This window comes from Castor canadensis, chromosome 2 (genome assembly GCF_047511655.1).
Source record: "Castor canadensis chromosome 2, mCasCan1.hap1v2, whole genome shotgun sequence".
NCBI classification, from domain to species: domain Eukaryota; kingdom Metazoa; phylum Chordata; class Mammalia; order Rodentia; family Castoridae; genus Castor; species Castor canadensis.
Window position 1 is genome coordinate 112,931,657 of NC_133387.1, and position 17,538 is coordinate 112,949,194.

Below are 17,538 nucleotides of genomic sequence, written 5' to 3' on the forward strand. Positions count from 1 at the left end.
GAGAGTGGACCCTGGTAATTAATAATAATTATCATGTCTACTTTAAATAATATTTTTTCCTTTTTGGAATACTTCCATTTAAAGCGACTAATAAACTGTGATGAGCTTTCCAAGGCCAGTTTGGGCAATGTGTCTTCCAATGAAATTTGATCCTAGAAGTCTTATCATAGCATTATGCAGCATGGTAGTGAGGCAACTTTCCAGTGCTCTGCTTTAGGTATTTCTCAGGTATCTTGTAAACTGTATTTACCTATAAACTTTGCAGTTAACAGAGGCTATACAGAGCATAGATGGTCCTTCATAAATCAAATACCAGGTTATTAAGATGAAATTGCTTACTATTTGTTGACTTATAAGCTCATAATTCATATTTCATATAATTTATTTTTGTATTTTTATAGGCAGACAGAAAATGCTTACACATACTCTTCTTTGACATAGAGAAGACTCCACTCCTCGGGTACTTACTGAGTCAAAGACAGTCAGAGAAAACCTAATGAAGATGCAGTCCTTTGCTGAAAGGCATCTTGAGCTGGATGATGTACATCACCCACTACTGGCGATTAACTGCACAAGGTGATACACACCTGCAAGATTTTCAGTGGTTAAATTGCAACATCTGTACAATGTATGTAAACTGTTTATTTATGCCAGGTAGGGCTTTCCAGCATTAAATACAGAAAAGTATACACTCTAAAAATAATATACAAGGAAATGCTATGTTCACATATTAAAGATGTATAATTTTGCCTCCTCCTGGTTTATAAAAGTTTACAAGCATGGTCTGTGCCCACAGACTCCTTGAAGGGCTGTTGTTCAGTCAAAATATGCTTCTAAATGTCAGTGTAGGCACAATACACAACTCTTAATCAGTGTGCCTCTAGGCTTAGGTTGCTTTTAGCCTTTTACCACAGTGGAATTAACTGTTAGTGCCCCATACTACCATATTGTCTGATGGCCAGCATTAACTGTTTGAACTATAATAGAAGGACCAACTCAAGTGTCTGTCCCTATAGGCAGTAGCAACTCTGAAATGATGTTTTATGAGGAAAGCTTTCCTCTTTCTGTAATAATGAATAATTTTCAGACTAAAGGTAAAAATGGGACATTGATAGAGCAACTTTCTAGCAAGATTGAGGCCCTGAGTTCCAACCACAGAGTTTGTTTCATTGTTGTGAATTTGCCAAAAAAGGAAAGGGGAACTCTGGGGTTTTGGTTTAAGAGAATTCTGTTTAGAGCAGTTCATATAATGAAAAGATTTACACTTTTATCTTGAAGTTTTCATTTGTAGCTGAGTGACATTCATGAGTTTTCAGGTTGTTACATATGCATAGACAGATTATCAGAATGTGTGGCTTGCCAAACATTTGAATTAACTCTGAGATATTGCCTCTATCCTCATATTGATAAGCTGTGGAAATCATACATTGCTGTGGAAATCACATGCAAACTTTAAGAAAATTTCACCCAAAAAAAGGGAGTAATTTAGTTTTAGCAGTCATCAGTAGTCAATTTGAGAACAGTTTGGAGTCAGGATGCTGGGGATTAAACCTAGAATGTTCTGCAGAGACATTTTAAACTTCTGTATTTCAAGAAAATTTTAATTAGAACAGTTAATAAATGTGTACTACACAACTGTGTTTTAAGAAGATTGATTAACCATCAATATTTTCTTTAAATATGATGTGAATGTTAATCCTTTGAGAATCTATCCCAAAAGAATTTTTTTCCCAAAATGCCAAACTAGGAGAATGAATGGATAAATGGAACTTCATAAAATTAAAAGCTTCTGCACAACAAAAGAAATGGTCTCTAAAGTAAAGAGACCACCCACAGAGTGGGAGAAAATATTTGCTATCTATTCATCAGGCAAAGGACTGATAATCAGAATATACAGGGGAATTAGGAAACTAAATTCTCCCAAAATCAATGAATCAATTAAGAAATGGGCAACTGAGCTAAATAGAACAATTTCAAAAGAAGAAATTCAAATGGCTAAGAAACACATGAAAAAATGCTCACCATCTCTAGCCACAAAGAAAATGTAAATCAAAACCACACTAAGATTCTACCTCACCACTGTTAGAGTAGCCATCATCAAAAAAATCACCAACAACACGTGTTGAAGAGGATGTGGGGGAGAAAGGAAACCTGGTACACTGCTGGTGGGAATGCAAGCTGGTGCAACCAGTGTGGAAAAAAATTTAGAAGCTTAAAATTCTAAACATAGATCTGTCATATGAGCCAGCAATCCCACTCCTGGTGATATACCCACAACACATGTTACCCCAAAGGCACCTGCACACCCATGTTTATTGCAGCTCTATTCACAATAGCCAAGTTATGGAAACAGCCAAGATGCCCCACTATTGACGAATGGATCAAGAAAATGTGCTATTTATACACAATGGAATTTTACTCAGCCATGAAGAAAAATGAAATCTTATAATTTGCATGTAAATGGATGGAACTGGAGAACATCATTCTGAGCGAGTTTAGCCAGACACAGAAGAACAAAAATCATATTTTCTCCCTCATATGAAGTCATTAGATCTAGGGTAAATACATCAGTGTTGTAGGACTTGGGTTACATGACAAGGGGAAAACGTATACAGGAGGTATGGGGTTAGACTGAAAACCGAAAACATGATAGCATTTGATGTCCTCACTCCAGAGGAATTAATCCTTAAACAAATGGAGATCAATATGAGAAGGGGATCAGGAACCAGTGTAATGATCAGGTAGAGATGAAACTCTACATGAAAGCAATGCTAGAGTAACTAGAGAAAAGGTTAGATCAAAAAGAATTAACCTAGAAGGTATCACACACGCACAGGAAATTAATGTGAGTCAACTCCCTGTATAGCTATCTTTATCTCAACCAGCAAAAATCCTTGTTCTTTCCTATTATTGCTTATATTCTCTCTTCAACAAAATTAGAGATAAGGGCAAAATAGTTTCTGCCGGGTATTGAGGGGGTGGGGGGGAGAGGGAGGGGGCGGAGTGGGTGGTAAGGGAGGGGGTGGGGGCATGGGGGATAAATGACCCAAGCCTTGTATGCACATATGAATAATAAAACAATTAAAAATAAATAAATAAATAAAATAAAATGGTGCTTCTGAGGAAAAAAAAAAGAAAGCAATGCTAGGAATCTCTCTGTATAGCTGTCCTTATCTCAACTTGCAAAAGTGTTAAGTCTTTTGTATAGCTGTCCTTATCTCAACTTGCAAAAGTGTTACGTCTTTCTTATTGCTTATTTCTACTCTTCAACAGAACTGGATAAAAGTGTAGAAAATGTTCTGCCTGGAAGAGAGGAGGGAGTGTGGGAGATGGTGGGGGCAGGGGCAGGAAGGAGAAATGACCCAAACAATGTATGCACTTGTGAATAAATGTATAACAAAAAAAAATTGCTGTCAGAAGAAAAACATGAAATTACTTGGTTATAGATAACTGTCTCCTTAAACTCTGGATATCCTTATCTATAAGTGACCTTTGTAAATTTCATAAGAATTAGGTTGGCACAGATTTATAATTACATAAAATGTCCTTATAACTTGAAAGCCAAAATGTGAGCAGGGGGTGTGGGTCAAGTGGTATACCGAGAGTCCCTCAGTAGTACAAAAAAAAAAAGCAGGATGTATAACATTGTACATTATTTTAATGCATAGACCAAAACAACTGGGATTAAATGTTCCAAATAGACCAGTGGAAATTCGCTATGGATGGTAGGATTTGAATTTTTGTTTGTTTCATTTTTGTCACCTTGCCCAATTTTCTATAATGATATATTATTTCTTTCTTGTTATTAAAGAGAAACATACACTACTTTTATTGTTGAAAAAAATTTATTATTAAAGAAGTCTTCATTGAAAATGTCTTTAATATTTCTAATGTTAGTAAGTGTGCAGATTAAATATAACAATGCACATACATATCACTGGTCAAGAACTCCATGTCATAGATTAAAATATTTTTTGTTACTTAAATTCTGTCCACTCAGATTGATAGAGTACTTGCAAGCCATGAGAACCTTTTTCTTAATGGAAGGTGGAGATATAATGTGTAACTTCTGCACATCAATTTTTGAGAAATAAGAGGAAAGGATATATTTCAGAATGTCTTTTCTAAATGTCCAATTCCAAGAAGCTGTGGGACAGCACTATTCTGAAGAGAGTTCACAATAACATATGGAAGGCCCCTTTGATTTTAAGTAGTATAAAGTAGGGACAGTAGTGATGGCTTAGCACTGTAATCCCAGCTATTGGGAGTCAGAGATAGGAGGATTGACATTCAAGTGAATAAAAACATTTCTCTCTCAAATAACAAGTCAGTTGTGGTGATACACATCTGTAATCTCAGCTATACAGGAGGCAGACATATGAGGATCATGGTCCATGGCTAGCCTAGGCAAAAGCATAAGGCACTATCTAAAATATAACTAAAGCACAAAGGACTGGGGCCATGGGCCACGTGGTTGTGGAAGGCCCTAATTTCAAACCCCAGTACAGCAAAAAAGGAAAAAAATGTATAATGTAAACCACATGCCAAGAAGTGAACTATGAATTTTTCATCCATTATTTTATTTGTTCTTCATATTAACCCTATGAATTTCTCTACTTTTAAATTAGAAAATCAAAGTGAGACATGGTGTTATGCACCAGCTCCTAACTCCTTAGGAGACTGAAACTGGCCACTGAAGAATGGGAGCTAGTCCTTTTGGGTATTCTATAGTGCTATTTGCTCATGCAGGTATCATGCACAGTAAGTGTAGTGCCCTATCCCTACTGGGCTTGTTTCTGAGTCCAGTGCCTTTCCTCATACACAGAAGGTAATCATTGTAATGATGAGGCTTTTCTGTGACAGTGTTAGGGGAGATTATGTGTGTCTGTTTCCAAACATAGTTACAAATCCCATATTCTGCCTCTGACTTTGGTCTCCAGGTGGGCTTTGTGAAAGAACCAATCATGAAGGTTGAAAATTTGGCTCTCATGTTTGTGGAAGGCTGTCAGGCAGGCCCATTGTCTTGGCAGTAGGTATGCTTTGCAATTTTCTATGTTGGACCATTTCAGTGTACTTTCTAACGGGCTTCTTTCAAGGAATCCTTTCTTCATCTTGGCAAGGTACCTCATACCTCTATAAATAAAAATTTAAAAATTGAATTGTTTTGTCAGTATTGAGATTTGAACTCAAGGCCTTATACTTCTTATGCACATGTTTTCTTCCAGTTGAGCCACTCTGCCAATGCAAAAATTTTGAATTCTGGCCATGATGCTAGAAAACACTCCAAAGTTTTATTTTGTATCAACACTAAAAGATACCATGTATTTTACTTTTACACCATTCACATGTGTCACATTGTAAGGCAAATGCCCTAAAGTCAATGGACAGTTGAGGACCCAGGACTTCTTCTTCCCATCCAGTAGGCCCATCCTCTACAGTTTTTATTGTTTTCTGTGTTGGGGGGTTGGTGCTATAGCCTTATCTATATGTACACACTGTAGCACTACACTTCCAGTCCAGCCATCCCCCACAATTAACATGAACATACACCTCAATATTTTTGTAGTCCCTATCTTGTTTATTAATGCAAGCATAATTCTTCTTTTTCTTCACTGAAACACAGAAGTACATCTGATTGACTGTCTTTTTTATGAGAGAAGCTTGTAGTTATGTATGTCAGTAAATGTAAAACTTCACCATGGTGCTGATGTCATCCAAAATATTTACCTTTGGTTATTCTCTGATGCAAGAAATTAGGATAGTAGGAAAAATTCATAATTACATGGAAGAAAATAGAAACTGCTATCCTTTGTTCTTGCCCTCACAAAGTGTGCAAAGGTATCTTTCTTCTCATGTCACCGTAGGGTAGAGGAAAATATCACTACTGTATATTATTTGCTAAAACATGAGCTATTTTAATTTCTTGAAATCATGAACAAAAAGGAAGTGGAGTTAGGAAGCAAATCAGCCATTATAACTTATAAAATGATCATGATTCAAACTTTGGGCAGGAAAGTGAAAAATTGGAGAAGTAAGGTGATATTTGCTTAAATGCCCACTGATTTTTTGCTGATAGAAAATAATTATTAAACATTAGTAGGCAAATGGTGTAATGGCTATACTTTAAAAAAATCTTTATGTTTAATATAATTAATTACTTCTGGATGTACTGGCTCAATGCCAGTAATTGGAGGTACTTAGGAGGCAGACATTGGGAGGATCACAGTGCAAGGTCAACCAGGAAAAATTTGTAGTGAGACCATCATCTCAATCAACAGTAAGGTTTGTTTGGCACACCCCTGTAATTCCAGCTACATAAGAGGCATAGATATGGATCATAAGCATCATTGTTTAAGGCTTACCCTAAGCAAAAGTGTTAGACTCTACCTGAAAAACAGCTAAAGAAAAAAGGACTGGAGGGGTGGCTCAACTAGTAGAGCCCCTTCCTACCATGTGGAAAGACTTAAGTTCAAACCCCACTACCACACTTCCCCCCAAAATAGAGTATACTCTCAAATATTTAAAGAAAATGCTTTGCTGTCTCCAATTTGCTTCTAAGTACTTTGGTGGGACTCATGAGGTATAAATAGGATGGTCTCCCGCTAATAGTGAGTAGTGGACACACAGAAGCATGTTGTGAAGTCTTCTTTATGTATGTTGGGTATTTCCCATTTAAAAAATCTCTTTTTAATAATTTCAAAATGTATTTTTATATCCTTAGTGTGTTCTTTAATTCATGCAATATATATGATTGTAATTAAAACAGAAATTATGAAAGCAAACAGAGTATCCCCAGTCATCCTAGCTCCAGAACTAAAGACTACCTGGGAAAACTAGGGTTTATATTCTAATGATTCTTTTCTTCCTAAACTTTGAAAAGTGTATCTTAAAGTAGGGTATGATGTAGTCCCTACTAATCTTTAGATGTTAGTTTAATTACAACTAAAATACATTTGAAATTACTCTCAAACATATTTTGTAGCCTATTAGCTCCTATGTACCATAGTGTAAACTAAAATTTACTTTCTTTCTTACAATGTAATCTGTAAAGAAAATCTCATCTAATTTTAAAAACAGCCACAAGTTTCTTGTAACCATTTTAAAAAGCATGCTCTGTAGAGGACCTTTCCCCATTGTGACATCATCATGTTATAAGATCACAGAGTCTCTGTTCTCTTGTACTTAATTTTGTATGTCATTGCTTTCTCACTGATGGCATGATGAATTTGATTTTCTCACCCTTTCAAAACTGGAAAGTCCCTTATCAGCTGAGTTATTTTTACAGAATGACAGTGTGGAGGGTGAATATCCAATGTTGCTTACTAAGACTGAAGATATTCCTTCCAATGTGCCATTTTTTTATGCCAGGGAATTCCTAAACCTTCAATGCAGCAGCTGGGAGAGTTGATTTGTCTCCCTTGACCTCATGTTGAAGCTATTCCTTTCTAAAAGTAAGAGAGGGGAATGGGAGACTAGTAATGTGAAACTCCACGGCTCCCTCTCATCACAAGCAAATTTTGATCTGACAGTTGAGAATTCAAGGTATATGTTAGAAAAGAGGCCGGTAGGTGAGTCATAGGACAAGAAATAGTTGTTAGTCTGTGGAAACAAGAACCAAGTAGCAAAGTAGTGTCTCTATCAACAAGAAGCCATCATTGCAATTTTGTTGTTTTCTGGCTGTATAACAGGACAGCGAGTTTAAAATTTCCACTCAGTCTTTAACTCATAATTTGAATTCATTGGTGTCCACATTCAGGGTGTTAGCATATGGATGGATGCCTTATTACACAAACTCTAGAATTCAAATAAAGTGTTGATAGTGATGGGAAAGAATTTTAATAGTGTTTTGCTATATATTCAGAATGCTAAAAACTTCCTCATATTTACATGCCAAAATAGATCCATATTGAGAAAACAGGATTGTGAAAGATTTGGATAATGGATGAAAAAAATCATCTAATAAAAATGCTGATTGTATATACACATATTCTTCCAGATATATGGCAATTATTCTAAAAATCTCCAATTATGTATTTCTATTATGATGCCAAAGAATCTCATTTTGGCTTTGTTTAATTTGCTTCCTTAATATTAATTCTTTGAAATAAGGAGGTTGAAAATTAAATTAGTTACAACTAATAGAGGCTGTTCTGTTAAAAGCTTTCTTGTAACTGTGAACCGGAGAAAATAAAGAATTTACTCTGTTCTGAGTAAGCTACTTCAGTAGCAAAGAAAGAAAAAATGAATGTAAAATCAATTTACAGATTTAAGAGTGCCAATATTAAGGGTAAACTAGCAAGGGTCTCTTTGGAGATGCAATAAATTAGATTTGGATTTCATGAGCTTTTGTGAGCAAATTTTATGTAGCCATGAGGTACTTTCACTGATTTCTGAAAACAGTGTTTAAAATGTTTAATTCATTTTTGTCTGTACTTCCAATTGCTTTAATGGAATTACATATACTACTTCTAGTGCTTTAATTTCATATCTGAAAGTTCTTTCCCAAATTAAAAAAGGGAAATCAGCAGTGTCAAGAAGAATATAACTTGTTTCAGTGTGTGAAAAGGAGGGGGAAAAGCAGAGACAGTAAAAGAAGAAGGGAAAACAACATCAATCTGTTCACCTAAGGAATGGAAAAAGAAATGCGGAACAGAAGTAAGAATTTCACATAGAAACACAAAATAAGGAGTAACAAAAAACATTTAATTATTCCATCTTCTCTATAATGTTGATTTCTAAAGCAGGAAATTATCTTGTACAAGTGTCCAACAATATTGCTTTTTCTGATTTGTACTAAATATCATCTTCCAATATATGTTCCTTTCAACATGTGAATTTTGGACTTCTGAACCTGGCTAATTTCACTTAAAATGATATTCTCCAGTTCCATTCACTTACCCACAAATGACAATATTTGATTCTCATTTATGGCTAAATAGAATTCAATTGTATCTAAATACCACAATTTCTTAATCCCTTCATCAGTAGTTGTCCATGGCTGTTTTCAGGGCTTAGCTATTGTGAATAATGCTGTGAGGTCAAGGGTGTCTTTTAATTATATTTCTAAGAAATGTATTTTACCATTCAAGAATCAGAGCAAATAAAATTAAAGACACAGCACCATTGCTGAAGGAAACAGGGAAGCAAAGTCACCAGGACCACTCTGCAGGAAGCAGGAATTATCTTATGCTAGCAGACACAGAGGATGTGTCTCAAAGCCCTGAGTCTGATCTGTGTCAGGAGATGGGTAATTCACTCTCTGGGAGGGTTTTGCAACCTGGGGGTTTTCTAGTATATAGATCAGTTACAGGAAAACAAATTTGTTACAGAATCCCCCAAACACACTCTTATTGAATGTGGGTAGAGTTACAAGAAACATTGTGGGGCTGGCTTGGGGCACGCAATATTGCAGAGCTAGCAGAAAGCTGCTTGCAGACTCAGAGTGTGGGAACCAAGGTGAATTCCAGACATAAAGTAAATCTCAGAAAAATGGACAAGATGGCTCCATCATTCCCCCCTTTTATGCTCTGATATTTTATTTGTCAAAATGCATGATCTCTGTCATCAGGGATGGGATTTACTCTTTGGTAACCTTGTAATAAGTAAAATTGTGTGGCCACTGTTTGTTCTACTATGGCTTCTATTAGGGTCAATGCAGACCTCATGACCAGTGTTAGCAAGAATGGGAGTATAAAACAGCCTAACACCATAATTAATCCAGCCCCAAACATGGTTTTAAATCCTCCTATTGCAGAGAACCATCCTCCAAGCAAATAATCAGGATTCCACACTTTCCACGTTTGAACTGAACATGAGCAATCTTTCTCATTCTGTCTTTGATCTCTTCTATTATATTTCCCATGTCATCAATCTGAAGACAGTAGATGCTCAGATTGAGCCCACTCCTGCTAAGGCTAAGAGATAGTGTAGAGCCAAGCAGATTTGTTAAATTGCATTGCACATTTTGGTGCTCTGCCTAGCAAGTATATCGTGAGCTTTTGCAGTTTTGTTGGTTATGATCTCTACTACTGCTTGGAGCTGTATGATACTATTGAGCATATCTCTATCTCTATCTCTATCTCTATCTCTATCTCTATCTCTATCTCCATCTCTATCTCCATCTCTATCTATATCTATATAGATATACATATATATTGGAATCCAGTAGCTCCAAGAGCCATCCTCAGCCCAGATGGCTTGCACGTAATACTGAATCATGCCCCTTGGGGGCAGTTCATCAACTTTCCAGTTTCCAAGTTGTATGTTCCTTTGTATAGCCCTCAGACTCTTTCAGTGCCCCTTTTTAATAGGCTGCAATTTCCAGCTGTTCACCTTGAGGTAAGGAGAGGAGGAAAAAGAAGGGAAGTATTGTCCTTAGCACACAGATCCCAGCCCAGAACTGGGGCAGTCTGGTATAGGAAGTCCTTCCAAATACGCAGCATAATCCTTTTGGGACTCACCATTCTGTCAGTGTCAACTAGGGGAGGTGAGCTCACTGTGACATCACAGCCAAGTTTTTCCTGATGGGACAGACTGCATAAGCACTCCCTTTAAGGCCCCTCTCCCTCCAGGTACCAGTTGCTTGTGTGTCAACTCCTGAAAAGATCTTCTGATCTGAGGATTGATCTTCTCCTCCATTTTCCCTCATCAGCTTGTTCAAGGTTCAACTGGGATGACATTTTTGTCATGTTCCATAGAACCCCCAATCTGGAACCTACATTTTGGAGGACAGAAAGTGTTTCTAGTGGTGACTACAAAAACACCTCAAGCCCTTTACAGTGCCATCAGCCAGGAAAACTCCCTTAACATTGGATGAGGCAATTTCCATCCAGGAACTACATCTCCCATCATGTGGGATGATATTACCTTATCTGGATGAAAAATATAGCACACTGGGAACCAGGGGGTTGTGTTTCCAGACTTCTGTGTTTCTAAATTCATCAAAACATGCAAACCCATGCACTGGCTGGCAAAGGCTTCATAGTGACCACATGAATTCACTTCATGTGGACAAAGAAATCAATTCACTTTGATTCAGAAGTACACAAGCACACACAATGAATGCTTAGTATTCCCTATTCAGAGAAATTGTTACCATCTCTCCAGTGAATGGAAACTTTCAGGAACACCAGAAACTGTGGAACACCATGAAGCACTCAGGGAGGACATTCATTTATTTCTGCAAAGATTCTCTGAGGGACAAAACACTACACCTTTCCTTCATGGAACTGAACACATACAGTCAGACCGACTCAAGGCTGTTCCTCAAAGTGACTTTGGGGACTCAACCAAATTTCTACAAGTCAGTGAATGGCAAATTGAACAAGAAATATCACACACACACCCATACACACAAACACACACACACACAATAAGTGATGATATCCTGATTGTTATCTAGTAAATGAATTTCTTATCTTCTATCTACTGAATAGCCACATTGAACAAGACCAGAAGTCACTGAATACCAGGACACCCTGGTGGATCCCATCAATTCCCACAGTGTTAAAGAGAGATTTTAATTCAAGGAGTCTTTTGCATGCCTAAAGAGTGGATACACTCAATGAGTGTGAAATAGTGTGTAGTGTGAGAATTTATTAGAAAGAGTAAAGAAATTAATACACTATGATGCTACGGGTATTACACACACACACACACACACACACACACACACACACACACACACACAAAACTTGCCTTTTTCGATGCCTGTGGAAAGTTAACCACAATAGCTGAAATCCCGGTGTTACCCTAATGTGCAGGCAACTTCAATACTTAAAAAAGCATCAAATTAACAAAACACATGAAGTGACATACTTTCCACCCATGTTCTTGGAAAGAACACATATGACCACCTTTATGCTAATGATGAAGTAAACCCTAATCCACCAGAGTCTGTGCCTGCAGCCATCACTAGAATTTAAGTCATTTCTAGCAAGCCAATGATGCACATTGACACATGTATCAAGATACTCGGACATACACTGGGCATGTTCAATGAATGCTGAATATTTCCTCACCAGACAATTTGTCACAGCTGATCCTTGGAATAGCAAGTTGAGCCAAACCCGAAATGAGTGACTTCCAGGAAGCATTGCTGACTTCCATTATTTGGAACAGAGTACCTAACAGACACTGGTACAGAAAATATTTTATAACAACACATGCACCTACACACACAAACACTTGCACAGAGTGGCTAAGTTCCTTGATAAGTATTCTGGTGTAAGTGAATTTCTGGGCTTTCATCTAAGTAAAGTACCTTTCATCAGCACCAAAACTTCATGAATACCAGAAACACTGGTGAACCAGGGTAATTTCTTCAAACATTCATTGCCATGGTTTAATATACCCTGCAAGCCAGAGAAGAAGTGATGTCAGATCAACAGGTGCCTGATCGTCCATGTAACATCTTTCCTCCCTCACCAGTCTGCTAGTACCTTACCATGAGATCGGGTGTTCAGGGTGAGCCTCTGAAATCAAGGCAGCCTGTGTACCAGAGTGAGATCAGGGTGGCCTTTTCTGCTTGGTGAGATCCAGGCCCAAAGGGCACAAATTCCTGTGGACACTCCAAACTGTTGGGCATGGTAGCTGAGGCTACCAGGTGAAGAATGGAATCCCCAAATCCTGACGTGCTCAGGTCACCCATGTGCTCCTGCTGTCTGTGCCCTGTTTCCTTAGGCCCAACTTAACTGAGAAGACTTTCACACAAGACAGGGGCACCTTCCTCTAGCTTCATCCTGCTTGGCTGGCTGTGCTGCCACAGAAACTGGCCAGGGATGAGCTGCCTTAGGACTGTCCAAGTTCCAGGGGCAGTGAGCCCACTGTGACATCACAACCAATAATTTCCTGATTGGTCGGACTTCATAAGCACTCCCTCCAAGGACCCTCCCCCTCCAGGCGCCAGGCACTTTTGTGCCAGTTTCCTGGCAAGATCTTCTGATAGGAGGGTCACTCTTCTCCTGCAGTTTCCCTTGTCAGCTTATTCAAGGTTAAACTGGGATGACATTTCTGTCCTGTTCCATACAACTCCCAATCTGGAATCCGAATTTGGAGGACAGGAAGTGTTTTATTGGTGAGTACAAAAACACCTCAGGCCCTTTGCAGTTCCATCAGCCAGGAAAACTCCCTTAACATTGTATGAGGGAAATTCCCTCCCCAAACTACATCTTCCATCATGTGTGAGGAGATTCCGTTATGTGATGCAAAATATAGCAGCACACTGGGAACCAGGGGCTTGTGTTTCAAGGCTTCTGTGTTCCTAACTTCATGAAACATGAAAACACACACAATGGCTGACAAGAGCCTCAAAGTGACCGCAAGAAATCACTTCATGTCGACAAAGAAATTAATACATTTTAATCCAAAAAATATACCAGCACACAGGTTATAGTCAAGGATTGCTTAGTATTCCCTAGTCACTGAAATTGTTACCATTTCTCCAGTGAATGGCAGATTTTAGGAGCACCAGAAACTATAGAATACCAAGAAGCACTTGGGAGGGACATTGATTTCTGCAAAGATTCACTCAGGGACAAAGCAGTACACCTTTCATTCATGGAAGTGAACACATAAAGTAGAGCAACTCAAGGCTATTACTCAAAGTGATTTTGGGAATTAACCTAATTTTTACAAATCAGTGATGGCAAATTGAATGAGAAATATCACACACACACACAAACACACACAAACAAAATGATGACGTCCTAATTGTTATCTAGTAAGTGAATTTCTTAACATCTATCTACCGAATAGCCACGTGTTACAAGACCAGAAGTCACTGAACACCAGAATACACTGCTGCATAACTTCCAGTCCCACAGTGTTAAAGAGAGATTTTGATTCATGTAGGCTTATGTATGCCTACATAGTGCATATACTCAATCAGTGTGAAATAGTGTGTAGCATGATAATTTATTAGAAAGAGCAAAGAAATTAATATACTATGTCACTACTTGTATTACACAAAACACACACGCACATACACACACAAACAGGAAAGTTGCCTATATTCAATGCATATGGAAAAAAAACTGCAATAGATAAATCCTGGTGTTACCCTACTGTGTGGACACTTTCATCACTTCAAAAAGCATCAAACTTAGAAAAACACGTTAACTGATATCAGTTCCTCCATGTTCTTGGAAAGAAGACATACTACTACCTTTAAACTCTAATCCACCAGGGTCTATGCCTGAAGGGATCACTGGAATTGAAATTATTTCTAGCAAGCCAGTGATGCACATTGATACATGTAACAAGACGCCTGGACATACACTAGGTGTATTCAGTGAATGCTGAATATTTCTTCCTCAGACAATACATTACAGTTGATCTTCGGAATGGCAACATTGAGCCAAACCTGAAACGAGTGACTTCCAGGAAGCATTACTGACTTGCATTATTTGGAACAGAGTACCTAACAGACACTGATAAAGGAAATAATTTACAAGCAACTACATGGCCCCCCACACACAAACACACCCACAGATTGGCTAAGATCCATGAGTATTAAGTATTGTGGTGTAAGTGAATTTCTGGGCTTTCATCTAAGCAAAGTACCTTTCAGCAGCACCAAAACTTCGTGAATACCAGGAAACACTGGTGAATCAGGGTAAATTCTGCAAACATTCATTGCCATGGTGTAATGTACCCTGCAGGCCACAGAAAAAGTGATGTCAGGTAAATAGTTCCTGGGCCTCCATGTAACCTCTTCCTCCCTTGGCAATCTGGTAGCAGCACACTGTGAGATCGGTGTTCAGGGAGAGCCCCAGAAATCACAGCCACCTGTGTACCACAGTGAGATCCATGGCGGCATGTTCTGTTTGGTGAGATCCAGGCCCAAAGGCACTAAGGCAAGTGGACACTCCAAACTGTGGAGCATGCTAACATAGGCTAGCAGGTGAAGAATGGAATCCCCCAATCCTGATGTGCTAAGGTCACCCATGTGCTTCTGCTGTCCCTGCTCCTATTTCATAGACCCCAATTAACTGAGAATCTTCCACACAAGACAGGGGCACCTTCCTCCAGCTTCTTCCTGCTTGGCTGGCTAGGCTGCCCTAGCAAAAGGCCAGGCAGGAGCAGCCTCAAACTCTCCAAGATCCAGAGGCAGTGAGCCCACTGTGACATTACCACCAAGTCTTTCCTGATTGGTTGGACTGCATTAGCACTCCCTCTAAGGTGCCTACACCTCCAGGAGCCAGCCACTTGTGTGCCAGTCTCCTGGCAAGATCTTCTGATCTGAGGATGGATTGCTCTTCTCCTCCAGTTTCCCTCAACAGCTTGTGCAATGTTCAACTAGTATGACATTTCTGTCCTGTTCCATAGAACTCCCGATCTGGAGCCCAATTTTGGAGCACAGGAAGTCTTTCTAGTCCTGACTACAAAAACACCTCAAGCCCTTTGCAGTACCATCAGCCAGGAAAACTCCATTAACCTTGGAGGGGGCAATTTCCCTCCCAGAACTACATCTCCCATCATCTGGGATGATATTCCCTTATGTGGATGCAAAACATAGCACACAGGGAACCAGGGGTTTGTTATTCCAGGCTTTTATGTTCCTCACTTCATCAAAACACACAAACCCACACACTGGCTGGCAAGAGCCTCAAAGTGACCAGAAAAATTCACTTCATGTCGCCAAAGAAATTAATTCACTTTCATCTGAGAAGTACACTGGCACACACAGGTTACACTCATTGATTGCTTAGTATTACTTACTCAGTGAAATTGTTACCATCTCTCACGTGAATGGGAGCTTTCAGGAACACCAGAAACTGTGGAATACCATGAAGCTGTCGGGAAGGACATTCATTTCTTCAAAGATTTCTGGGGGACAAAACAGTACACCTTTCCTTCATGGAACTGAACACATACAGTCGGAGCAACTCAAGGCTGTTCCTCACAGTGACTTTGGGGATTCAACCTAATTTCTGCAGACCAGTGAAGGGCAAATAAACAAGAAATATCACACACACACACACACACACACACACACACAAGTGAAGATATCCTGATTGTTATCTAGTAAATGAATTTCTTAACTTCTATCTACTGAATAGCAAGGTTGAAAAAGACCAGAAGTTACTGAACAACAGGACATCCTGGTGCATTCCATCAATTCCCATGGTGTTAAAGAGAGATTTTGATTCAAGGAGTGTTATGCATGCCTAAACAGTGGATAAGCTCAATGAGTGTGAAATAGTGTGTAGTATGGGAATTTATTAGAAAGAGCAATATAATTAATACACTATGACACTATGGGTATTACACACACACACACAAATAGGAAACTTACCTATGTTTCATGCATGTGGAAAGTTAACCGCAATAGCTGAAATCCAGGTGTTACCTTACTGTGGGGAAACTTTCAATGCTTAAAAGAGCATCAAACTTAGAAAAACATGGGAAGTGACATCATTTCACCAATCTTCTTGGAAAGAAGACATATGACCACCTTTATGGCAATGAAGAAGTAAATCCTAATCCACCAGGGTTTGTGCCTGAAGTCATCACTGGAATTTAAGTCATTTCTAGCAAGCCAATGATGCACATTGACACATGTATCAAGATACCTGGACATACACTGGGCATGTTCAATGAATGATGAATATTTTCTTACCAGACAATTTGTCACAGCTGATCTTCAGAATCACAATTTTGAGCCAAACCCGAAATTAGGGACTTCCAGGAAGCATTGCTGACTTGCATTACTTGGAACAGTGTATCTAAAAGACACAGATACAGGAAATATTTTACAACCACACAAACACACACACACAAAAACAAACACACAGAGTTGCTAAGTTCCATGAATATTAAGTATTCTGGTGTAAATGAATTTCTGGGATTTCATCTAAGCAAAGTACCTTTCAGCAGCACCAATACTTAATGAACACCGGAAACACGGGTGACTCAGGATAATTTCTCCAAACATTCTTGGTATGGTTTAATTTACCCTGCTGGCCAGAGAACAAGTGATGTAAGATCAACAGGTGACTGGGCCTTCATGTAACCTCATTCTTCCCTTTCCAGTCCACAAGTACCACACCATGAGATCAGGTGTTCATGGTGAACCCTTGAAATCAAGGCAGCCTGTGTACCAGAGTGAGATCCAGGGTGACTTCTTCTGCTCGGTGAGATCCAGGCCCAAAAGTCACAAAGGTCTGTGGGGCACTCCACACCGTGGGGCATGCTATCTTAGAATAGCAGTGAAGAATGGAATCCCACAATCATTACATGCTTGGGTCACCCATGTGCTCCTGCTCTCCCTGCCCCATTTCCCTAGCACCCACTTAACTGAGAAGTCTTCCACAGAAGACAGGGGCACCTTCCTCCAGCTTCTTCTTGCTTGGCTGGCTGGGCTTCCAGACCAACAGGCCAGGCAGAAGCTGCCTCAGAACTCTCCAAGATCCAGGGGCAGTGAGCCCACTGTGACATAACTATCAAATCTTTCCTGATTGGTCAGACTGCATAAGCACTTCTAAGGCCCCTCCCCCTCCGCAGCTGCTTGGGTGTCAGTCTCCAAGCAAGAGCTTC

General features: G+C 39.1%; 1 pseudogene; it reads left to right on the forward strand.

The window, feature by feature from the left end:
• The first annotated feature begins 181 nt into the window (after positions 1–181).
• On the forward strand, positions 182–4,184 carry LOC141418120 (gamma-tubulin complex component 5-like; annotated as a pseudogene).
• The last annotated feature ends 13,354 nt before the right edge of the window (positions 4,185–17,538 follow it).